At 42.6% G+C, this 25,583-nt stretch overlaps 1 protein-coding gene across 1 annotated transcript in view; it reads right to left on the bottom strand.

The window, feature by feature from the left end:
- EMP2 (epithelial membrane protein 2) overlaps positions 1 to 17,591 on the bottom strand; it is a 48,250-nt gene extending 30,659 nt beyond the window's left edge. Inside the window, exon 1 of the mRNA XM_069983671.1 lies at positions 17,310 to 17,591. The gene's annotated coding sequence lies outside the window, so the exon portion shown is untranslated. The remainder of the gene's footprint in view (positions 1 to 17,309) is intronic.
- Between the last annotated feature and the right edge of the window lie 7,992 nt (positions 17,592 to 25,583).

Below are 25,583 nucleotides of genomic sequence, written 5' to 3'. Positions count from 1 at the left end.
CCATGCTTCTGTGGGTATCATATTCCCTTCAATGTATATAGGGCCTCTTCTTTGTATAGGGTAATGCAGCTTGGACAATTTAGTGGTAGTTGAAGTGACTTGAACAAGCTGCAGTACCAGGCAAAGATGCAGCCCTTTCATTACTTATTCAGTACTTATTACTTATTACTTATTCAGTACTTATTAGGATAGGTCATCATTGTTTTAGCAAAAGAGGAGTCCGTGGAGCCTCATTGAAGAGTCTCAAAACACAGGACTATTATAGGGCCACTTAATATGGTGGATTTGGTGGTTTCCTAACAGGAGCTGCCACTTGGCTGGGTCCTTCCCGGAGGGATATCTGGCTAGTCCTGTGTTTTGAGACTCTTCAATGAGGCTCCACGGACTCCTCTTTTGCATACTCATGTTTCCCAGGGGGCAATGCACCTAGGACTTCACTGCATTGAGCGCTTTCATTAGCAGCCGGCAGTGTTGTCATTTGGCTGTTCTGCCTGAGTTCAGCAATCTGTTTCTATCATTGTTTTAGGGCATGGGTCTCCAAACTGCGGCCCTCCAGCTGTTGCAAAACCACAATTCCCATCATGCCCGGACAGCTAAAGCTTTGCATTTGGCTATCTAAGCATGATGGGAAATGTAGTATTGCAACAGCAGGAGGGCCGCAGTTGGTGACCCATGTTTTAGGGTTAGATGTATACCAGTGATGATCAGCACAAGTACTGCAAGGCAAATAGGTATATACAGTTGTCTTAAAATTAACTGTACTGTATATAAAAATAATCAGACTATGGCAGGTCCTCATCCCTCAGACAGTCATTATTCTACTCTTTTTACTATTCATTTGTGTCTACAAAACTTCTCCAGACACAGACCTTCAAAGAGCCTCTGGAATAGTATCAGCTTTATGTACCTCTCCTTGTATGATATTTTCAAATCACACTATTTCTAAATTGCACAGTATAATGGAAATGCCAGGCCTGGAATGGCAGAAACATCTATGAAAGAGCCATTTGTACACATTTTGGTATTCCTGCCCTTGACATTTTAAGCAGCATTTTCTCCCCATAAAAGACATCTCTTTGTAGTCCGATTCATGTGCATTTTATTGGCGTTCCAGATACACAGTCCAGCTGACACCTAGTGACAACTATTTCATCTACATAACCAGCTCTGTAGTGATGAGACCTGCTATGTACAGGGTTCCTTATACTACAACTCTGTTCTTACAGGTATGCTAATATCAAGCTTTTTTTTATTCTAGATACAACGAAATGATTAATCTATATGTCAGGAACAGATGACTGGAACCTGCAGGTGAGTATGCCGCAGAGCTATCTTTGTAACCACAAGTTTACTGCATAGCTGAAACCTTGTATTGTGCCAGCTTTTACAGGCTTCTTTATTAGCTGATGCATCAAGGACCTCTTGAAATAGAACAGAAACTTCATTGCGAAATATAAAGCATCACATTTCTGCTCAGCCAAACACAAGCCTATATTGCTTGAAATTATAGTGTTTAATGTGTACAATTTTTCCAACCTGTTATTTTTTTTTTTTATAATACAGTAACTTGGATCTACAATTTCAAGGCTCATGTATACTGTTATATAACTAGAGTAACAAGGCACTGCATGTAGGCAGCATATGGCAGCACATAAAGCATGTACGACTCTGCAACACAAAGCCATATTGATTATCAGGGATGTATTGATCACAGAGGGTGCATGAATCGCCAGCTATAGTTAGCTGCTAGAGGAATTGCTAGTGCTGGAAATCTAGTGCACATGCCCAGGACCCCAAGATCAACTTTTAAATGTATCCACATCCTTGGACATAAATCTAGTTCAAATACGTGGCAGGGCATAGAACTATTAGCTTCCTGTCCCATCACTTATTCTTATAACTAGTGTTGAGTGGACTGTTCGGGTTTGGCAGTGTTCTCCAAACCTGAACATATGCATGTGACTTCGGCATCTGGAGAAGTTGGATGCCGCCTTAGAGTTGCCAAGAGCAAATGCCAAGAGCTCAGGTTCAGGGAACGTTGGCTCAACACTATTTATAGTCCCTGGGAAGAAGTCAGGAGCAGCTAAGGATGTCAGCATCAGAAGCTGAAAGAGGACCAAGCTGCTCAATGTGGGAGCTGCTATATGGGTCACACAGGGGGGAAATTATTATTGTGTGTGGGCACAAACTGGAGAATAACTACTGTGTGGGGGTAAAAGCATAGGCAATTATATTTAGAAAGAACAAAGGGGGCTATTTGTAGTGTGTTAGGCACAAAGGGGGCAATAATGTGTAAGTAGCATTAGGAGAAATAAAACAGATAAATTGTCCTGTTTAGATGAAAAGTTTCCCACTGCCCATAGGTGCTTGGGATGAGACTAACCGTATTTCTCCTAAACTTATTCCTCCATGGGCTCCGTAGCAGCTGCAGTGGTTGTCTATAGTTCGTCGATAGTTTGTACACCTGCGCTATTACTTAAATTGACTGTCAAGCAATCATATGTAATATATACATTTTAAACCTGTTATTGCATAGAATAATCATACATAATAATGTATACATATATTAGTTTGGCAGAGTCCATAGTTCAAGACATTGGCTTGCGATGTCGATTCCCTAGAGCAGCAAATTACCCAAAAACTATTTTCTCACAAAGCACAAAGTTGTCTGAGAAAGTTCTATATAGTTAAATCACAAAAGCAGTGATTGTGTTTCCTGCCCGCCTCTGGTCTCCAACTCCAGACATCTGAGAAACAGATTAAGTTCATGTGTTTAACAGACATCTCTGTTCATTTCTACAGATTCCAGCTGTGCTATATTGAATCACAAGAAACAAAACAAGCCTTGTGGTCAGTGGGCCACTGGGGATAGTCTGAAACAGACACACCCAGATCTTAAGGATTTTTATAAAATTAAATTAAAAACTGTATTTTATATTATGCTGTTATGCTGTGCAATTGTTCAGCATATGGCTGTATTCAAGTTTTCTTGGACTTCCAAATTCTTCACCCACCGGTGTTGAAATGCGATCGAACATGCTCAAGTCGCACTCATCCCTAATCTTTACCTCTGTGACTGCAATTAAGATAAAAAGGCAAATAGCATCTGATAGCTACAATATACTTAAAGTGAATGTACTACCTTGGCACCGGCGTATACTGTACATCCCAGTGGCGACGCTTTCTAATATGCTAAAAAGGCCGCTCTATGCACCATAGGCCTGGTGCCTCCATACACCGATATCCCCTCTGTGACACGCCCTTATAAGAATCAAGTCTGGCCGCCTCTGAGAGCGGAATGGATATCAGTTCACTAGGGGCGCTGGTCCAGGCTCCAGTTCATAGAGTGGCTCGATTAGCACATCAGAAACTGACGAGAACCGGCGGCAGTTTTAAAAACGTATTATGCCACCAGGATGTATGCGCTGGCACCGACAAGGTAGTATAAAAAATGGTACTTTTACTTTAAATGAGTTAGACTATAAGAGACAGGTTTAGTGCATTTGTATCCTTAAAGGAATAAAGTATGGTCGTTCTATGCGTTTGATTAAAGCAATTGCATAAAAAAAATTGGAACTGCTTTACTGCTTTTCTTCTTTCTAGAAAAAAGAAGACAACTAGCTATTTTTACCTTTAAGAAATAATGTACAGATGATCTATAATTGGATCCTTATGCATGCTTATATAGGCATTCATGGTTCTATATAGATTATATAGACACAACCTTCCATCTTCTAGTCTAAAAATAATCCAGTACCTGCCTCCTTGTGTTGTGCATTTTGCCTTTCTGTAAAGACTTCCTGTATCAGAGGCCACACTGCCTGTATTTTCATGGTCACCCGATGGAGTTTTTCCTTACAACTACCAGGGTGACTGATGACAACGCTGCTCATTTACCATTTTGTAACATGGGATACAGTTCAGAATTGTAGTGTTTCCTTTATTGATTTCTAAATGGCTGGCTTTTTCTTCATGTTGAAACTAAAGCAGGAAGTGATGTTAAACAGAGTATGGACATTGTCTTGATGGGTGTGGTGGGGACTGGGGTAGGTGAGCACAATTTTTTTTTCTTATACTAGCCTAACACCATACTGAAAAATTATGAGGCACCAGAAAACCACTTTAATGGGATTCTGAAACCCACTGGGGTAAGATAGTTTGCACTGTTCTTGCACCAAACAGTAGAAGATTATAATAGGTCCTTTTCTGGCGGAACCTGGGGCCCTGAGCTCTTGGGGGGCCCATGGCCACCCAAAAAGACCTATACTTTCAGGGGTGTATTGTCTCCTGGCTACAGTTCTGCCATGATTGTCTTTTTACCGCAATTTTGCACAAATCAGGGCATCATGACATTATCTATCTTGTACTATGCACACCAGGCTAGTGCTGCCATAGTTACAGTGGGGTGGGGGGGCCCAAGCTTGGTCAACAGCCCGGGGCCTATGGTAAAGTTAATCCGCCCCTGGCACCAAACCATTGTTTAGAAATGCCCATACAGTACATGCTCAGTATGTGGAGGCCAGGAGTAATGATAAAGTCTTCTACATCTCGCTTTCATAAGTTGGCACCTTTGGTTAACTCTGAACAGATGTTTTAGCCCCATCATAGTGAGCCCAAGAAAGCAACTACAATGACAGTAAACTCTTAAATGGGTTTTCAAGGCTTGTAAAAAAAATTCCTGAAGAAATGTATATGCATTACAAAAAAATAATAAAGTCATCTTCCTCCTCCTTCCAATCCTCCTCTGATCCCTAGATGGTGATTATTTACACAGCTGCAGGGATGACGTGTGATAGAAGCAGCCAATCTCTGGACACGGCGGGGACTATTTAGCCCTATTGAGATCACGTCTGCAGCCGGCGACTGGTTGCCACAGTCAGAACAATACATCATCATTGCAGAAGCGGAAACAAAGACGGCCAGTGAATCTATTTCATTATGATCCCTTTTTCTTTGCTATTGAGGTCAATGGATGACAGACAGAAAATAAAATGATAGAAACATCTGCATACTGTCAAGTAACTCTAAGCTTCAAAAATCAAAATTATAGTGCAAGATTCTATAAATATTATCATCAATGTCAAATGTCTTCAAAGGTCATCACATTCCGGCCCTGACATGCCTTCTAAACACCAGTATCCATTTCATAACCCATGTGGGAACATAATAGACATGGCAATTATATTTTCAATTCCCAGCCCGCTCTAGAGACTCGTAGCAGCCATCATTCTCAAGCAGCACGTTATTTTCACAGGTGAAGTCTATTACGTAGAGTGACCCTTCAAGTGGAATACAAGCACAGCTCTGATGTTTTCTTACAAGATTAAAAAAGCAGGATGTAGCCTATTTCATTTATCCTAAACAAATCTATCCGCAAGTGTTCGCCATATTTCCTTCCTGTGGAGTGAAAGTGAACAAACCAATCAGAACAATATGCGGAAAGCATTACACTTTTAAGAAGCCTTAAATCAAAATACAAAGCCATAATGGAAACGCTAACTACCGGTTTCCAAGAACAACTGTAGCTGTCATTAGCTTCCCATTACTTAGCTGGGCTCATATAAACATTTTATCATATTACATAACGCCAGAATAACAATCCTGAACTCTATGACAGCACAAATATGTCATTGAGAAAGGTCAAGTAGACGCTCTTTCTGTTCTGATCAAGGGTTTTACAGATTTACTTGACCGAATGCGGCTTTCTAATTTCTATAGTAAACTTTGATCATAGTTGTCTACCAAGCACATCTTTGCACGTACTGTACATTATTATGGATTTGTGAGATATATAAGTGGGAAATAATCTTAACTTTTCTCAGTTGCTAACAGATATGCTCAAAGTTAATTTGGTTAAAGGAGAAGTCCAGCGGACTATAAATACAGCCAGCGGGGCAGGGGGGAAATTGATTACAAGTACTTACTTACCTCTCCCCATACCCACGGCTGATGGACTGTCCGCCCAGACAATCAGTGACTGGAGCAGCGTCCCGCCTAGTCCATCAGCTGGGTTGTGACATGTTGGCACCGAAGATTCCAAATCCCAGCGGGGTCCCGGGGCCGGTCCCACAGCTCACCACAGGCACAGGGAAAGGTAAATTAATACTTGCTATCAATTTCCCCCTGCCGGCTGCCAGGCTTTATAATCTGCCAGACTTCTCCCACAAGGATGCTAGGTAACATAATGGTGTGGTGGGGGTAATAAAACCCCCAAAAAGCCAAAAATCTAATATAAAAATAGGGTGAATTTGCCAAGACTGGCCTATCTCAGGCCAGTCTAAGAACTCTCAACTGATCATCATTTACACAGATTTTTTAAGGGGTGCTGGCCCCATGCAGCACAGGCAGTGCATACTGCAGGGAAGTCAACGTTAGGTCTGAACTGAACGTCCAACGTCTGAACGTCCATTTTTCATTATGATTTGTGCTAGGATGCTGGTGTATATTACAGTAATACTAGTGGCCCATCTTGACCACATCCTTTTTAATGCTATGCTCAACACTTTAGAAAAAGTCAGGTGTTTTTGCACAAATGAGCATTAAAATGTGACTTTTTTTTTACATGTATAAGACCATTCGTTATGGACACTTTTTATCAGTAAAGTCTGTCAGAGAAGTATTTCTTCTACTTAGACGCGGCCTCTGTGATTTCCCACCTCAGCTGCTGATTGGCAGACAATGCACGTGTATTTGCAAACAGAAGAGGCGCTGTATGACATGCCTAGCTCTCTAGGAATGGCAATGGTGACAGCGAGGAAGGTAAGTATATGGTTTGTTCATGTTTTCCCCCAGGCTGAGCACATAAAAAAGATCAACAGAGTCCATGACATAGTCCATGACACAAGGATTTACCGAGAGGACCCATATATCATATACTGCCCCCTTAGGATCCTCACCAGGCACACACAATAAATAAAACATCAATGAACAGATCCTTATCATGTAATTTGACAGGTGAAAAACAAAGCAGAAAAAACATGGAAGGAAAAACCTCAATATCATCTTTCCATGATTTTGCTAAATCCTTTTGCAAGGTACATCTACATGCAGTGTCCCAGAACATGCAGACTACTACTCCTATTATGGCCATTTCTCTTGCTGTGTCAATGCCTGTTCTGGTAAGTGTTTGCACTGCAACTGCTGCTGGTTTCCCCTAGTATTCTCTGGTATTGTGCATTTTCATGTGTATTCTCATGTATTTCTGTGTATTATTACAGTGTACAGTGGTATGCAAGGCTGTTGATCACGTGACCTGTAACCATGGTTCCTCCAATGGCCGACTAGCTCTGGCCAGGAGCAACCATGTGACCTCCCACTTCCTCCTAACAAGGGAGTCTTCCCCCTGCTTCCAAGCAAGGAGGATGTGTGTCGTCCCTCTCCTGCCTCAGAGGAGTTGGGCTTCTTCTCTGCAGCTCCCACTTCACCACTAGAAGTGTGGATCAGATGCTCTGCTATATTCAAGTCTTCGGCTGTATCTGCCTGCTCAAGTGTCCGGATTCTTCTCTCTCTTCTGGGTGTCATTCCGTTATCTCTCATCATCGCTGCAAGGATTCACAGCAAGTATTATTCTCAAGCTAATCCACCCAGCAACGCTATTCCTCTCATACTCCTACTCCCATCATCCGGCACGTATTCTCACAGCCTATGCAGCACCACTCCTGCCTTATTTGTCAAAGCCTGCTATATACCCGGTTGCATCCGGACAGAACTGTTGCTACTAGTTACCTCATCTATAATAAAACCGCTGTTACTGAACCCTGGCATTGGTGTCCACTAACTGGTGCCCTGACTAAGTGCAGCGAAGAATCGCATGCCCATCATCACCCGCAGATTCCACAGACCGGTCCTACAGCTGTGCCGCCCTCAGGCCTATACCGTGACCAGTATAACCCCTGCAGCTGCCCCGGTCATTGCCCGCTCATAACACCAGCACTGCGGAAGTGGCCCCCAGGGGCCAGGGCATCGCATTTTTGGCGTCACGAACAGGATCTACCCGCCACGCGGTGTACCAGATCTACAGTTTAATATCGTCTCCAGAGACTGTGCTAAAATTGCCATGGGAGTTCTGATAACTGAGTCGCTGCACGGCTGGGACTGTACACAAAATGGCCGCTTCTTGCTGTTATTTCTACCTGCGCCATCCCCCAGTGACGAGGGGGTTAACTGCCATGCGGCCGAGAAGCGGGAATTGCTTGGCGCCATTGATAATGACTGTGTCTCTCCTGATTGGCCGGCCGCTTCCACTGACGTCACAGTTGCTGGGCAGATTGGAGAGTCGAGCTTTCTGCCCTCTCGCTCCTCCCCTTCCAGCTACAAGATCCGGGCACTGGAAAGCAAGATGGCGGCGAGTACGGAAGACATGTGTACAGCTGCCGCTGCGGTGCTACCGGAATTTCCGTCCTGCTTGCCCGAGCTGGACCCGGCCTGTCTGCTAGTGCCACTACCGTCGGACGACGACAGCTGGAGTTCCGTGATATCGGAGTCTGACCGGTCTGCCTGTTCCGAGCCCGGTCATCCGGCGCCTGGTGCATCCTCCGCCTGCAGCTTGTCACCGGAGCAGGATCGTTCCAGCGGATCCAGTCTAGCATTCTCCACCGGAGGATCGACTTCGCCTGAAGGCGACGAGATAGTGAGTACCGGGCCTCCGGACACCCCGTTACCAGGCCCTAGCAAAGGGATCGCCCCGAAGGCCTCCTGTTTCTCCAGCCCCTGGCGACTCCCCGGGCCAGAGACGCCTTCCCTGCCGCGGTGGGTGTTTGGTGATGACCCCATTATAAAGAAAATAGCGGACGAGATTCAGCAAGCCCTCTCCCGCCTGCCTCCGGTGACCAAGGCCTCCACTCCCACTACGGCTCAGTCACCTACTACCCAGGGGGCCATGCCTGCCAAGTCTGGCCTAGTGCCGGAAGGATCCCCTGCTGTCCCGTATCCCGAGTATGCTTCCCTGTGGGGCCATCCCTATACCCCATATGCTGAATCCAGTGCTGAGACGGAGCGGGTCTTCATTAGGAAGCTAGAAAGACCCCGGCCTGGAGAGGTACCACTGGAACGGCGCAGGGGGACAGTCACCAAGTTCGATCAGAAGCGGGGATACGGTCTCATTATGGATGCCTTCAATGGCCTCCTGGTCCTGGTAAATCGACGGGCCGTCAGTCGGGGCTACAACCCTGCATGGTTGAACAAACTCTCGGCTGGTGAAGTCGTGGAGTACACCCTAGTGGGCTCCAAGAAGGGTCCCTGGGCCGCTGCCATCACCCGGCCTATTAACCCTGTACAACGGCCTTTTCTTCCTACTCCCTCTGAAGACTGGGAGGAGGATTGGGAAGATTTTCAGCCCCTGGGCTCTATCCGGGCCTCATCACAGCCCTCGGGGTCCACTACTCCCGGGAACCGCCCCGCTGCTGTGGCTAAAGCCGCTGTCTCCTCCACCACCACTACCTACCATGTGGCCCCTACTGTCTCTCCTGTGACCACCGTAGCCCCTACTGTGTCTCCTGTGACCACCGTGACCCCTAGCCTCGTGGTCACCACCGCAGCAGATGATGCTCCTGCTCCGGCTTCCTCCCGGTATTATCCCTGGGAGAAAAAGAGGGGTGCCACTTGGGGTCCTCCAGGACATTTCTGTTAAATATCCTCCCAAGGGCTGAGTTCTATGACTGTTTTTTTGTGTGCTGTTTCACCATTTTGTTCCAGTTCCTGCAACGTTCAAGGTTCGTGCCTGGTCCTCCTAACCAAGTTCCCTGTACTAACCAGCCATGAGCTGATGGACACTTACCATAACAAAAGGTTCTTTAGTGCCTGTCCCAGAGCCTTTTACATGGACGATGTCTAATTGCCTAAAAGAGACTCTACCTAACAGAGACACTTAACCCATTCCTTCCTAATGCACTTTCCTGTGATTGTGTGTTCCACACAGGGTATTATTGCACTTATTTCATTATTGCACTTTTTTCTACCATTGCATTCCAGTGTTATCGGAGTCTTTGTATTTCCTCCTCTGAGTAAGCAAAAGGTTACATAGATTGCCTCAGAGTAGAGTGCCTCTTTTGTAAAACTGTATATTTTCCAGTGTCTAAGTCAGATAGCTCCTCCTCTGAGTAAGAGAAGTCAGGTTACATATACCTCAGAGAAAGTTCAGTTTATGTAGGAGTGTATTTTCTCATCCAGTCTCAGTATTGTGTATTATTATCATATCTATAGCTGGAAAGATTTAGTTGAGCCAGTTCGTATGCAGATTTTTCTCAGATTTTCATTCAGATTTTCCTCAGATTTTCATTCAGATTTCTCTCAGGTTTCATTCAGATTCATGTGAGACAGTTCTCCTCAAGACCTCGCATTATTTGTTGTCTTTTGTGTTTCCCTTCCTTTTGTTTCCAGTATTTGTTCGCCTCTGTCTTGTCCCAACACAGTAGTTATCACACATAGTCATACCTAACCTTCACCCTGGTCCATACATATCGCACCTTGGATATCTTTTCGTGTGTTTGGCCTGTGGAGTGCTTGTGTGTGTGATTGAGTGGTATGAAAGGGAGCTCCCCATGTATGTTTGCTTTTATTATTTTGTTCTTTTCTCTTCCAGGTATCCAAGACATTTCACAAACACGCCAAGGTAGTACACAGGTCTTCACAGTTCTCTTCCAGTAGGGTAACACATTTAACAGAAAACCTACTGTCTAACTGGCTGGAATATGGAGGGTCACCCGCCAGCAGTTAAGTTGTCCTGGCTTACACGTCAGATGGTTCACGCACTAGCTACCTGGTCGCCAGAGTACGTTAGGCACCCCTAGGTGAAGTCCTGCCACTAGGGTTTCTCATTCTCTCTCTCTTCACACCTGTGCCTTGGGCGTGGGAAACACACACCTCCTCACACTCACTCTCATCATTCATTCCTGTTGTTTGATTGTCCAGTCTATTCATGTTTGCTGCCTTCTAGATTCGCCGAGGTCGGCTCAAATTTGCTAGGGAGGTATGCAGTGTCCCAGAACATGCAGACTACTACTCCTATTATGGCCATTTCTCTTGCTGTGTCAATGCCTGTTCTGGTAAGTGTTTGCACTGCAACTGCTGCTGGTTTCCCCTAGTATTCTCTGGTATTGTGCATTTTCATGTGTATTCTCATGTATTTCTGTGTATTATTACAGTGTACAGTGGTATGCAAGGCTGTTGATCACGTGACCTGTAACCATGGTTCCTCCAATGGCCGACTAGCTCTGGCCAGGAGCAACCATGTGACCTCCCACTTCCTCCTAACAAGGGAGTCTTCCCCCTGCTTCCAAGCAAGGAGGATGTGTGTCGTCCCTCTCCTGCCTCAGAGGAGTTGGGCTTCTTCTCTGCAGCTCCCACTTCACCACTAGAAGTGTGGATCAGATGCTCTGCTATATTCAAGTCTTCGGCTGTATCTGCCTGCTCAAGTGTCCGGATTCTTCTCTCTCTTCTGGGTGTCATTCCGTTATCTCTCATCATCGCTGCAAGGATTCACAGCAAGTATTATTCTCAAGCTAATCCACCCAGCAACGCTATTCCTCTCATACTCCTACTCCCATCATCCGGCACGTATTCTCACAGCCTATGCAGCACCACTCCTGCCTTATTTGTCAAAGCCTGCTATATACCCGGTTGCATCCGGACAGAACTGTTGCTACTAGTTACCTCATCTATAATAAAACCGCTGTTACTGAACCCTGGCATTGGTGTCCACTAACTGGTGCCCTGACTAAGTGCAGCGAAGAATCGCATGCCCATCATCACCCGCAGATTCCACAGACCGGTCCTACAGCTGTGCCGCCCTCAGGCCTATACCGTGACCAGTATAACCCCTGCAGCTGCCCCGGTCATTGCCCGCTCATAACACCAGCACTGCGGAAGTGGCCCCCAGGGGCCAGGGCATCGCATACATGCTTTAGGAAATCTGAGCACAAGGGAAAATGTAGTGATGAATGAGCCTGGGAATCATCACTCATACTTGAACAGATGCCAAAAGGAATTGTGATAAAATTCCACTAACCTCTAAGGAAAAGCCCACATTCATTACAAAGCCAAAGGGGAAATCTAAAGCTCATGACTGGAGCTCATGACTGTTCATTCATAACTTCATAGACAGCTGTGACTCACTACTACTACTACTACTACTACTAATAGTACTACTACTTACATGGTATGTTAGCAAACACATGCTAAAAAGTATAAAGTATAGATGAAGAAAACACAGAAGCTATGCTAACCCCTTTAGTCTTAGCCAAGGCATGGGACTGGCTATAGTAATAACATGGGCATATGGGCACAGTATGGCTACATCCCCTGATTGCTGTGAGGACTAAAGGAGTGAGAATAGTTCCTTTTTTTGTAATAGAATACAGTGTTAGGCTATGTTCACACAACGTATGAGACCGGCTGTTCCGTGACCCGGCCGGTCTCTAAAAAGATCATCCCGGCTGGTACTGCACTACTGGCCGGATGATTTTTAGCGCCATAGAGTTCTGATGCGTGCACGCCCACATCAGGACTCCCAACAGCACACTATTAAGCGTGCGTCCGGAGCCGCTCGCTCCATTGTGTGAACTGACAGGTTTTTCTGCGGCCGCTTTTTAATGAATAGCGACCCCCAAAAAAAGACATCAGTTGTTTGCGGCACTGCTAGGGATCCTGTCCGGAGCGTATACTATGTGTATACGCTCTGGCCGGGATCCCATAGACGGCAAGGTAACATATATTTTCGTAATAATCACGGCCGTTGTTGCTATGTACACCAACGGCCGTGGTTTTACAAAAATATACGTTGTGTGAACATAGCCTTACAGTGTTTTATCTATAAGATGTATAGAAGAAATAAATCCCGGCACTCACGTATTTGAAGCAAGTGAAGTCTCTGTGTTTATTCACACATAAGATGTCCAGCTTAACTTGCTGGAGGTGCTAGCTATACCAGCCTAAGGTTGATTTTACCTTGACATTGTGAGTCCTATTTTTCTGTTCCTTTAATCAGTAGATGCATAGGAGACATTTAAATGATGGATCCATTGCACAGTGGACACCAATAAACTATAATGTGTTATTTTTTGGATCAGAGTCTAAAGTGCCAGGCACACTATACAGCATTCAGTATTACTATATGGTGTCTCACTATGGCACCATATTATGAAGATTATCTCACTTAGATATACATTTTGTTGCAGAGAACACCTCTGTAATATAAAGCATTACCACAGTTCTGTATGAATTCAGAAGAATTTGCAGGTGCAGAATGATCAAGATGATGTCTATGGGTGTAATAGCACAGTTCTATAGAACTCAGGGCTCATATATAGCTGTAATCGCTTGTATATATGAGCCCTGAAGCCGTTTTCTCAGAGCCTTATATAACTACACATGTATTACCCAAAATATCATCAACCCTGATTTAAAGAATCTGCACAAATCCTAGCAAAACTGGACTTAATCTGATTAAAGGGCAGCTCTGTATAAGCCATCAGCAATTATTGTTACTTTTCCTTGTTACTTTAAGAGCTAATAGACCAATTAAGCTCCACCCAGTAAACCACTTTCTACTAATACCTGGTGGCGTCAACAGACAACTTACTTTCCATTTGAATGAACTTTGACCTTCAAGAGAGAGCCACAATTATAGGTCTCACCTTGTTGAGGTGCACATTCCTGCCATAAGAGAGGTCACCATTTCACAGCGCTATGCAAAGCTATTTGGCCCCAGTTTCTATATATTTCAAATCCAGCAAGCCGACTTTGATTTGTCTGGTTCACTGAACTTCACCAATAGCTCTAAAACTCATGTGTAACACCTAAGCCAAAGGCAAAGGGGTATTCTGGGAAAAATTAGGAGATCACAAGGGGTCCGACCTCTGTAGCCCCCGACTATGTCCGTATCGGGTCCTGCTGGCTCTGTTATGAATAGCGTGTGACCCATGGCTTTATTCCTTCCTATAGAGCCAATGGAAAGAGCCAAGTACAGCGCTCTTCTGGCGAACTGGGCTCTTCCCGTCACTCCATAGGAATAAATAGTGCTGCGGGTCACTTGCACCTGTATTCATTACACAAAAGCCAGGTCCAGATACAGAGACCAGCGAGGGGTACAGAAGTCAGACCCCCCCACGTGACCTCCTACTTTTCCCTTATCTTGTGTATAGGGGAAAAGTGAATATTTCCTGGAAAACCTAATATCAAAGTTATAGCAACATTTATCGCTTCAGGTAAAAGACAAACTGCACTACTGGATTTTTGATGCTTTTAAAAATAAAAACGTTCCAAAAAGGATTTTGATTTCGGATGCTGATGTTTTTCTAAGTGGACCAAAAATTATCCAATTGGAGAAAGCAACTGAATTGAAAGAGTGCAAAAAAGTGGTGAAATATCCTGTGCGGACTACATTTTTACAACCACTTTTGAACTACAAGAAAATACTTTGTAGTGAAAATAGATGCAAAAATAACATAGCTGGTGAAGCTATGAGCATAAGCTTTTATAGTGGGTGGTTGACCCCTATGGCTGAGAGAGCTGTTTGCAAGGCATTATGAATTACCGTAAGGTCATGTGATCCTACTACTCCTTTCTGCCATGTGGATGCAACGGTGCAACAATGTTTTGACAGGTTTGGCCAAAACAAACTGCCCAAAATCCGTGTATAGGATAAACCAAACTTTTTGTAAAGTTTGGGCCAAATCCAGATGTGACAGGTTTAGTTCACTCTTTTCTACTGATCAGATTGCTCAACAAAACTATAACCGACAAGTCTTGGCAATGTTTACTGGCACCATATGTTCACTACCATGTAAAATACTAAACTATCTAGGGACAGGAACCCTATTTGTTGTACTGCAGTGGCCTGTAGATGATGGAGGATGGGTGTAAAGGGATTGTACAGAATTGCAGCCAAACTCTTTTGGTAAGCATGGTATGTTTAACATGATAGAGACAGTAAACCCTTCATTCTGCTTAAAGCAAGATTTCACATGAGAGAAGGCATTCATAAAGACAAGCAAATCAGGTTTTGATGTGTTACAACTAGTGGCTTATTAGCGCCCTTATCTATTCATACAGTACTGGAATATGATTCAGCTCTATAGAGAGAATGTATTCATGCACTTCAGGCCCCACCCAGCAGAGCTCTCCTTCTAACTCCAGGCATACAGCACAGTCACACAGAAAAGCTAAGGTAAATGATATGGAAACCTACTTATAATACAGTATTTTTGTATTTTGTAGGGAACAGAAAATCCCAGAGACATCTAAAAGCCTTCGCCCCTCAAGCTGTAGCAAAACTACAATTCCCATCATGCCTGGACAGCCGAAGCTTTAGCTTCGGCTGTCCAGGCATGATGGGAATTGTAGTTTTGCAACAGCTGGAGGGCTGAAGGTTCCCCATCCCTGGTTTAGAATGAGCCAATATATGCCATCCTATACTATGCATAGGAGACCAGTCTAATATCCAGGTATTCCGATGTCACAAAATACAATATTGCTATATTCTTACAGTGATAAAGGAAAAAATCCGGCTATAAATTCAGATCCACCTATCATTCCTAACATCATTCAGCAAGGCCTTGGTGAGAAAGAAACATGATGTGTCACGTCTATAAGATTTATGCAATACATCTACATAAAAGAATAGTAAGTGGCAAAGTTCTCAGCCACCTACGAGTAGTTTTAAACTTGTCTGTACAGGGAAACCCAACAAACATCTACCCAGCCCAACCAGTGTATCAGGAAATATATGACATCAATTAACCCTGTTCATCTATAAAGAAGAACAAGGTAATGTATTATGACCTATAACACTGCTAAACAGCTTTCCTAATGTATTTATCACCTTTCCTATCCCCTCCAGCTGCAAAACACTGCATAAGGCGTCAGGTCACTGAGATATATCTCCCATCATCAATGATCCTTTCAACATCTTGTGCTGAAACAACAATTCTGTAGCCCTTGCATATCCCAGGAGTCAGGTTACTAATGTGCTAAAGCCTGCATGCAACTTTAGAGAGAAAAGGAATTCCTAAAAAGTTTCTTTTGTCTCCAAGGTTTGCAGAAGGAGATGTCCACCAGTGCACCAGCATTGCCTTATGGAAACTTTGTAGTGAAGCATCTCTTAATCAATATTCCATTGAGTTTCAGTCATCCTGGAGTAATAGCAGAAGGCTCACATCGCATTTGGGGCATACTCTTGGCATATAGGTTTGAAGTGTCTAACATGCCTATACAGTTGCATACATCTGCCATTAACAAGTATTCTGTGCAGAACCCCAGGTGTGAGGGAAGGTAGCATCCTACAACCTTGGCTGCTTTTGCCGCTGCTTACTACTATGGATCCCCTAACCAGAATTATGATTGGAAATCACTGGTACAGGGCGGTGAAAAACACAAATGGGTTAAATATTTGAAATCTTAAAACATCACATCTAAGCCTTCCATGTGTCACATATTTGTAAATACCCTGTCACTTTCCAAAATCTACCAATGAATAAAAAGTTACACCACTAGGTGGAACATTTTCCTCAATTAATAAAAAAAAAGAGAGAAAGAGAAAAGGAGAAAAGGACAGCCACACCTATATGACGAAGATGGAGGGAGCTTGGAACAAGTTTAAAACATAAACTGTAGCTGTGAGTCCCGTGTTAGATACTACAGGAGAATGATTTACTCTTTAATAGAAAACAGAATCAAAGATCAGTTTGTTCCACCAGGTCTAAGCCTCCCAGCATGTCACTATTTAAACCTGTATCTTAAGGAGTTAAAAGAGTTTGACTTAAGGTTTCAATTGCAATGACCAAATCCATCCTCAGGCACATTCCTCATTAGGCTGACGCCCCTCCCTCATCCCCTGAGGCATCGCAGGAGATAGGTTATTATGTGGACTTCAACAACTCCAAGCTACTAAAGTGTTCCCTGAAAGTAAACGGGAAGAATAACAAAGAAAGACCCTCAGAGCTCAGCATGTGCCGCGTCCCTGCTTACATTTAGTCCCTACAAAGTTACTTTTATACCTGCTTACAGTACATTGTAAAGCTTTGCATGTAGAATGTAGACGTGCAACAAACTTTTTGCCAGCATATTGGAAGGTGTCTCTTTTTTCTACCCATGTAGTTACAGTATATTTCTACAAAGTATAAGAAGTCACTATAAATGACATTGTCACAGGAATAAGAAAGGTCTCTATGGTCACCTTGTTCTGCGGTTTTACTAACATTCTAAGTAAACATTCTACCAGGAACAAACAAGCAGATGTTTGCTCAGACTCCACTCGCAGCTCAGGTGCTCTTTGCTGCTATCCGTCCTTTAAAAAAAAATGAAGCTTTACTCACCTGTTACTTTTGGGAACTTCTTTTGCGAGGGGATAGGTCCTTGCAGATTTTGCAGAAGAGACAAGTCTAGAAGTAGAGTACAGCTGCTAGTTTGTATGAATCTGGGACTTGTTTTGAACCTCTCCCTCACACCACACTAGTTCCCTCCCCTTCTCTCCTATGCCTGGATTATGAGATCACACGTAACATGGGTGTGGAGAAAAAAATATAGATTCCACTCTGTCTATATAAAGCAAGCTACAAAAAAACTTGTTGGAGGATATATTTCCCACCCCGCAGCAGAGTTCAAATTCAAAAAATGCACACAGCCCAATCTTCCAACCTTAAACACGTAGGATCACTATGTATCCAATTGACTTCAGCTAAACTCCACCCAAGCAAAGCAAAACAGATGGGGAGAAAAACACACACATATCCAGTCTCCAGTCGGGAGGCTGGAGTATTTGTTTTTGTTCTGGCGCTGCCACCTACAAAGAGATATTGAAAGTTTTATGCTGGAAATCTACGCAATGTTAGTAGATAGAGGGCTAGTTGTGCTTTCAGGTTGGAAGTTCAACTGTAAGTTTTCAAACGTTCATCCAAAGTGTTCATTCCCTCAAGCAACATCTTTGTATCATATGTGGCAATCTGGGAAAGAAATGTCACCGCTGCTGCACTTTCATGAACTAGAAAATAAAACAGGTTTTAGTACTATCAAGGTTTGGGGGTCTTGTACTAACTTGTACTCATTTTTTTTTACACATTTGCACAACCTACAGTAATAGGTCATGAAAACACCTGGATGTAATGCAATTAGTGTATTTCCATAGGCTTATTCTATGTTTAGGGTCAATATGCGGTATATATACACCAGAAAATTAGTCTTATGTACATAAACGTAAGGGCAGCAAGAGATTCTTCTTCATTTTCATGTGATTCTGCCAAATTTTGACAAAAATAGTGCTATTTTACCGCTTTTGCACAATTCATGGCAGAATTGCATCAAAATTGCAGTAAAAACACATAATTAATGCTAATTAAATACTGTTGATGCATATTTGATGTGGTTCTCCAGATTTGTGATCTTGCTATAGTACCATGATACTTACCTATTATGCCTACCCATTGATTACATATGTGTCACATGAAGTTCATCCACTTTTCCATATTTCTATACCCATTTTACTGACTTTGAGCACTGTACTCTTGCAACAATGGAGTTGCTCCTGGGTACACTTATAGGGGGACATTTACGGAATTCACGCCCAAGACGCCAGGGTGAAGGTGCAAATTCACCCCTTCTCCCTGGTGTACACCTGCCGTATACCCTACTCACCCAATAGACTGGCGGGGGGGACTTTGAGGCGGGCAGGAGGCGCCTCATTTACCATGATTTAGGCCTTCATGACCCAAATCTACTATCCAGCCAGGAAAAAAGGGGCAGGACCTAATTTAAGACTGGCGTGCTTGACAGATTCCCCCCATAGTGTTCACTATTTCTGTTTTCTGGGCATTAAAAAAAGAAACATCTCTGTAAAGTTTGTTTAAAAGCCTTAAAGCAAGTGTACCACTTAGATCATTGAAAAATAAAATGTCATACTACCTTGTCCCGGTTCTTACTTCTGTGCTAGTCTCGGATATGGGGCCACTCTTTGCACTGGAGGTGGGCCCGGTGTCCCCAGTGTACCCATATTCCCTCCCCTTTGTGACCTCCCACCACAAGAATCAATTCTGGCCTCATCACAGAGGGGAGTGATGTTGGTACACTGGAGGTGCCATGGCCCGATTTGCATATCAGAAACCGGCGCAAACAGCAGGAACACAACAGCAGTTTGAAAAATGGACTGCCACCACCAGGATGTATGTGCCGACACTGACAAGTTAGTATGAAAAAGTAGTATGATTTCTTTTAATGATCTAAGTGGTACATTTGCTTTAAGACTCTTATTTTTCCCTGCAAACAGATTGCAGACATTTCATCCCTTTCAAACCTCACTATATTTCTCAAGGTAAATTCCAAGGCATCTGGAAAGGTTGAGAGAATGAATTGTTTGTTTCTCCTCCAAGGAAGGATAGTATAGGTTTGAATGTAGGAACCATGGGAGTAAAAGTAAGTAGTATATTGCAATTCATGCCCCTAACCATTGTTAGGTCAAGCAAACAAATATTAGCTTTCATATATCTGTCTGCACGTTAAGGGCCCCTTCCCACTACGGAATTGGCAACGAAATTCCATGCGGAATCCTGTCTGTTTGATACGTCAATTCTTTGAGCGGAGAGGTGCGGAGAACAGAGGCACGCAAGCCCTCCCATTCAAACAGATAGCATAGGAATTACGGTGCTGATTATGTAGTGTGAACGGGCCCTTAGAATGTAAAAAAAAAAAAGAATTATGCTCCAGTGCTAAGGTGGCAAAGAAAGCCAGTTCTTCTGAAGACTCCAAATTCCCATTTCTAGAATTTGGTTGCCTTGCCTCTTACCAATGTTGTGAAAAGAGGAGAGTAAGGTAAATAGCTCTGACTTCTCTCAGATTTGGAGGTAGAAGCTTCTCCAGAAGACTCTAAGCACATTGTACTGGTATTTCTTCTAACGGGTATCCAAGCCTAAAGGGGATGTGTTGATTGTTAACAAGATCTAACAACAGTGTTGAATCATGGACTTCCTCTCTTTCAGCATCCTCAACCATTTGAGGAAATGACAAGTCTTTGGTGACAGGGAGCGCTTCTTATCCAACCCCACATAGTTCTCATTTCAACCAATGCCTAAAACTTCTGACTGAAGAGGAAGAAGGTGCCACAGAGCCTTTGGATCCAGATCCGTGGTTTCTGACATGAGACCTAACATCTTCATAAGGGCTCTGATTAAAGTCTGTTGAAATAACAGAAATTTTGCAGCTTTTATCGCACCTTCCCTCCTTTATGAGGATGGAGTATGGGTAATCTGGATGGAGTGAGTCTACTCCGAACCCAAGTAACCAAGCAAAGTGATATACGCCCTCTAAGGAAACCTTTATGAGCCCATTGTCTAGATATACCGTAGTACTGGAGATCCTCTAGTCTAGACCCTCTAGTCTAGTCTAAGAACTTCCATAACTGCCACTATATCCTTTGTAAAGATGTACGGGATATTGGGAATGGTCAGTAAACTGTTGCTGTTTACCAGATGGACTGTGATCTTCAGGATTTTTATGTGCATGTAACACATATGGATAGTCATCCTTTAAGTCCAGCAGAAGGTCTCCATACAGAATCTCTTCTTCATATGAAGCAGTTAAGATACTGGAGGTCTATTATCATTCCTCAATCTCCAGACAGTTTGGGGACAAAGAGCACTATTGAATAAATGTCTGATATTAATGCCCCTATTCCACAGGTCGTTTAGAGGAGCAAACGAGCGCTCTCAGCGCTCGTTTGCTCCTCGTTACCCGCTCGCTGCCGCCGCTATTCAGCGCGACTACAGCGAGCGGGGAGCTGCGGGGGGGCTGCCCGGGGGATCGCTGATCGTCCGGGCAGCCCATAGGATACAGCAGCGTCTGCTGCCGATGCTCCTATTCAACGGAGCGACGGCAGCAGATCGCTGCTATATCAGTCGCTTGTTTTTCAACATGTTGAAAAACAAGCGACTGCAACGATCAGCCGACATGAACGATGTCGGCTGATCGTTGCACTCTATTCCACCGGACGATTATCGTCCGTAACGGTCCAAGCTTGGTCCAGGGAAGGTTGCATGAAAACCTGTCAACCTCAGAAAATGATGTAAACACCACGGAAATTAACAGGAAACAGCAGGGGCAGCATGCATGGATGTCTCTGAGGCATGGCTGCACTAACAAAAGAAAGCAACCCTGCAGACTGGCTGTGGATGACAACAGATACTGGTCAGACTAGTTTTTGGAGGTTGTCGTATAGAGCATGTGTGTAAGTGGTGCTATATGGTGTACGCCACCTTTTACATGGGACAATGAGCAGTGAGGTTCTAGGCAGCTGTAATACAAATCACAGCAATACAATGTAAAAGAAAAGGAGAGATCGGGGCGCTTTCTAGTGTAGTATCCAAGCACAGGTCAGTGAAGGCTACAAATGGTGAACAGCAATATGCTCACCTGGGCGAGTTCTGCTAAGCATAGACACAACTCTATTGTAGGCTTTAAGGAGCTCACCGCTGCCAGCTCTGGGTGTCTCAAGGTCAAGCCAGGAGATGCAGAATAAATGTAGAGGTTTCCCAGCAGTAGCCGTCTGGGACTGGATAACCCTTGGATGAGTCCGGGGGCATACACAGTGGTAGCAGATGCCGCCTAGTATATAACTATAGGCGGTATATTATGGGGAAAATTTATTAGGAGCAACGCGTTTCGGCTCTATAATAGGGCAGAGCCTTCCTCAGGCATGTAGGTATACACAACAGGCACTCTTATATACAGATAATAACTCTAATGGATCTCAACCACTTCCGGGTGGGTGAGGTCAAATGTCCGTCCAAAATGATTAGTAACTGTTCTCTAATAAGTCTCATTGTCCTCTAGGCCAGAAAAGAATGGAATAAGACTACAGTACATTGGTACCTTGCAGAAAATGACCATGAAGTTCATAAATCCATGTTTGGAGTCCATGTCTTTGTGTGTTGTGCTGTCTATCCTCCAGTGCCGGTCACATGATCACATCACATGCTCCGTGGCGACCACATGACTGGATCGCGTGAGACTCGCTACGTAAACTGCGTAACTCCGGAGTTACGTCTATTCACAGAATCAGTTAGTTCAACCTGGCATACATCTATGTCTTAAAAGGACGTACATACCAATCTCTGGGCTCAGATTACTCCTCAGAGTGCATATTCACACACGACTTAGCATAAAAAACAACGTATGTACATGCATGGAATATATAACCATAATAATACACTTAAAACTCTATAATAATGTAAACATCTTTCGGCTGTTACTCTTATCTATCAAATGGAAACGCATATACAAAAGAATATATATATAAATTTAAACAAGCAAAAAAAAGTATATTAAAAGCATTAGAAAACATATATATATATATATATATATATATATATATATTAAAAATCAATTAAAAAAATATATAATTATTATAGGTAAATTGGGACAAGCATTAATTAGAGCAAAAAAAAACTACATACCTGTATTTCTGTGCATTCATACATTCATCTGTATGAAAAAAATACAATATATATTAAAAAAATTACGAGAAATTAGATGTTTTACTTTCTTTCACAGGTGTTTTATCGTTTCATTCAAACCTTCCGGTATAAGTGTCTGCAATTTATCAATCCAGAAGGATTCTCGTTTGTTCAACCGTGCTGTTCTGTCTATGGAGCCTTCTGGGATCTGTTCAATCGGGTATACTCAAATCTTATTAAAAAAATTTGCGTGTTCTGTCAGCAGGTGTCTACAACGATGGTTATTTAGTCTTTTGTGGAGGGGCTGTGTTGTTCTACCCACATACTGTAGCCCGTAATCACAGTGAAGTAGGTATATTACAAAGTCTGAAGAAAAATCTAAATGATGTTTAATAGAAAATTCTTCCCCAGTCACAGATTATATAAATTTTCTCTCTCCATCTGCGATATTCGTGCAACACAAACACATTTTTTTGTTGCACTTAAAGATACCTGCTTCTGTTTTAGTTTTTTGCTGTGTCAGAGTTTGCATATTTAAGGTGCTGACCCTGCTTGGTGCTATAATATTACAAATGGTAGTACCCCTGCGGAAGGTGATTTTTGATTTGCCCGGTAGCAATTTAAAAAAAAAAAAACATGTTTAAAAAAGTTTCGTATCAAACACAATCACAAGAGAATTTGAAACAAGATGAAAAAATTGCTCTAAAAAATTTATGTAAGAAGAAACAAATAACTATACGGGAGGCGGACAAGGGAGGTAGTATAGTGATTCAGAATCGTCATGATTATATTGGGAAAGCATTGAGAATTTTAGAGGATGACAAATATTATAAAAGACTCTCTGCTAATCCCCACAAGGAATTTGAAAAGGAATACACCTCTCTAATTGAAGAGGGTTTTAATAATGGTCTTTTAAACAAGCAAGAAAATAATTTTTTAATGGTGAATAATCCTAAGATTCCATTTTTTTATCACCTCCCCAAAGTCTACAAAAAGTTAGAAAATCCTTCTGGACGCCCCATAATAGCAGGGATAGGTAGTTTGACAGGGAATTTATCTCATTATGTGGACCTATTTTTGCAAACTGAAGTGGTAAAATGACCTTCTTTTTTAAAGGACTCTACAGCATTGATCAAAGACCTAGTAGAGATCGAATGGGAGAGCGATTTTATTTTTCTTACACTTGATGTTACATCACTATATTCAAATATAGAACATGACCGAGGGCTGGAAGCTATGGAATTTTACCTGCAAAAGAATGGTTCTTTGGAGGATACTCAAATTCAATTCTTAGTGAAAGGGATGCGTTTTGTTTTAAATCACAATGTTTTTTGCTTTTCAGGAAGGTGTCTATCATCAGACCAGGGGTACCGCGATGGGGACCCGGGCCGCGCCCAGTTATGCAAATTTATTTATGGTGCGGTTCGAGTCCCTATTCATTATGCGGTCCCCCTGATTTTTTAAACACATTATTTATTACAAGAGATATATTGATGATCTTTTTATCCTGTGGAGGGGCGACACCAGTGCTATGAAGATTTTATTGAACATCTGAATATAAATGATTGGGGCCTCCTATTTTCTCCATGCTTTGAGTCAGAATATTATTTTTTTAGATTTAGTAATAAGTCATGAACATGGTAGTATTAATACGAGTACAAATTTTAAGAAGGTGGATTCCAACAGTTTTCTTGACTACACCAGGGGCCATTATGGAAAATGGATGAGGAATATCCCCTATAGCCAATTCCATCGTGTTAAAAAGAACTGCACTAGAGTGGAGGATTATAAAAAACAAGCTTCACTATTAGAGATGAGCGAACCTGGAGTATGCTCGAGTCGATCTGAACCCGAACTTTCGGCATTTGATTAGCGGTGGCTGCTGAAGTTGGATAAAACCCTAAGGCTATGTGGAAAACATGGATATAGTCATTGGCTGTATCCATGTTTTCCAGACAACCTTAGAGCTTTATCGAAGTTCAGCAGCCCCCGCTAATCAAATGCCGATCGTTCGTGTTCAGATCGACTCGAACCCGAACCCGGTTCGCTCACCTCTATTCACTATTGGAAAATAAATTTAAGGAAAAAGGATATCCTAGAAAGCTGATCCAAGAGGCCTACAAGAAAAACATAAAGAAGCAGCAGAGTGAACTTCTGATATCTAAAAAGAAACAAGAAGAATCAGGCACAATTTTTATTAATTTTCTCACTAGTTTTAATGATAACAACCATTTTATTAGAGCAATTTTGGAAAGACATTGGCATATTTTAAAAACAGATGTTTGTTTTTTTTTTAAAAAAAATTGCTACCTGCCAAACCAAAAAGCACCTTCCGCAGGGGTACTACCATTCGTAATATTATAGCACCAAGCAGGGTCAGCACCTTAAATATGCAAACTCTGACACAGCAAAAAACTAAAACAGAAGCAGGTATCTTTAATTGCAACAAAAAATGTGGTTGTGTTGCACGAATATCGCAGATGGAGAGAGAAAATTTATATAATCTGTGACTGGGGAAGAATTTTCTATTAAACATCATTTAGATTGTTCTTCAGACTTTGTAATATACCTACTTCACTGTGAGTGCGGGCTACAGTATATGGGTAGAACAACACAGCCCCTCCACAAAAGACTAAATAACCATCGTTGTAATGTCAAAAAAGGGTTTATCAAACATAGTGTGTCTAGACACCTGCTGACAGAACACGCAAAAATTTTTAATAAGATTTGAGTATACCCGATTGAACAGATCCCAGAAGGCTCCATAGACAGAACAGCATGGTTGAACAAACGAGAATCCTTCTGGATTGATAAATTGCAGACACTTATACCGTAAGGTTTGAACAAAACGATAGAACACCTGTGAAAGAAAGTAAAACATCTAATTTCTCGTAATTTTCTAATATATATTGTATTCTTTTCATACAGATGAATGTATGAATGCACAGAAATACAGGTATGTAGTTTTCTAATGCTTTTAATATACTTCTTTTTGCTTGTTAACATTTATATATATATTCTTTTGTATATGTGTTTCCATTTGATAGATAAGAGTAACAACCAAGAGATGTTTACATTATTATAGAGTTTTAAATGTATTATTATGGTTATATATTCCATGCATGTACATACGTTGATTTTTATACTAAG

This window comes from Dendropsophus ebraccatus, chromosome 9 (genome assembly GCF_027789765.1).
Source record: "Dendropsophus ebraccatus isolate aDenEbr1 chromosome 9, aDenEbr1.pat, whole genome shotgun sequence".
Lineage (NCBI taxonomy): Eukaryota > Metazoa > Chordata > Amphibia > Anura > Hylidae > Dendropsophus > Dendropsophus ebraccatus.
The sequence above is the reverse complement of the archived record's forward strand: the minus strand, read 5'-3'. Positions and strand labels throughout refer to the sequence as shown.